Consider the following 1,158-nt stretch of genomic DNA (forward strand, 5'->3'; position numbering starts at 1 on the left):
GGCTCCGGCGATCCTTCCGCCTCAGCCTTCCAAGTAGCTGGAACTATAGGCGTGTGCTACGACGCCCGGCTAATTTTTTAAAAATTTATTGTAGAGATGAGGTCTCGCCTAGTTGCCCGGGCGGGTCTTGAACCCACAGGCTCAGGCAATCCACTCATCTCAGCCTCCCAAAGTGCTAGGATTACAGGCTGAGCCACCGAGCCCGGCTCACAGTAGTTTTTTATCATTTTTTCTTCTTCAGTTGTTACCTGAAGAATAAGTACTGTGGCAGAAAATGTCTGATGTTAAAATAGCTACTTCAGCTTTCTTTCTTTTTTCTTTTGAGTTGGAACCTCACTCTGTCACCCAGGCTGGAGTGCAGTGGCACGCTAATGGCCACCCCAGCATCAACCTGCTGGGCTCAGGCGATCTTTCCACCTCAGCCCTCCAAGTAACCAGAAATACAGGCGTGTGTTACCACACCCATCTAATTTTTTGATTAATTGTAGAGATGAGATCTTGCCAAGTTGCCCAGGCTGTTCTCAAACCCATGGGCACAGGCAATCCCTCACCTCGGCCTCCTAAAGTGCTGGGATTACAGGCTTGAGCCACTGTGCCTAGCCCCCAATTCTTTCTTCTTATCATTTGTGCTATTGTCAGACATTTCACTTTTACATATGCTATAAACCCACAATACATTGCTACTATTTTTGCTCTAGGTAGTCAATAATATTCTAAAGTAAGTAAAGATAAGCCAAAACAATCACGGTTTTCCTCAGCCTTGACTTCCTGGGTTCTGATGATTCTTCTGCCTCAATTTCTCCAATATCTGTAACTACAGGTGCGCACCACTACACCTGGCTAATTTTTGTGTTTTTTATAGTGGCATGGTCTCACTGTGTTGCCCAGGTTGGTCTGGAACTCCTGAGCTCAAGCGATTCTCCTGTCTTTTTTTTTAGGAAAATATCATTGTCAAGATTTATTTTTATTTATTTGTTTATTTATTTATTTATTTTGAGTTGGAGTCTCACTGCAGCCTCGACCCGCTGGCCTCTGGCGATCCTTCTACCTCAGCCTTCCAAGTAGCTGAAACTACAGGTATGCGCTACCATGCCCAGCTAATTTTTTTTTTTTTTGAGTTGGAGTCTCGCCCAGACTGGAGTGCAGTGGCTGCTCCCA

The sequence above is a fragment of the Carlito syrichta genome, unplaced genomic scaffold (genome assembly GCF_000164805.1).
Source record: "Carlito syrichta isolate Samal-C Ts95f unplaced genomic scaffold, Tarsius_syrichta-2.0.1 Scaffold106348, whole genome shotgun sequence".
In the NCBI taxonomy this organism is placed as follows: domain Eukaryota; kingdom Metazoa; phylum Chordata; class Mammalia; order Primates; family Tarsiidae; genus Carlito; species Carlito syrichta.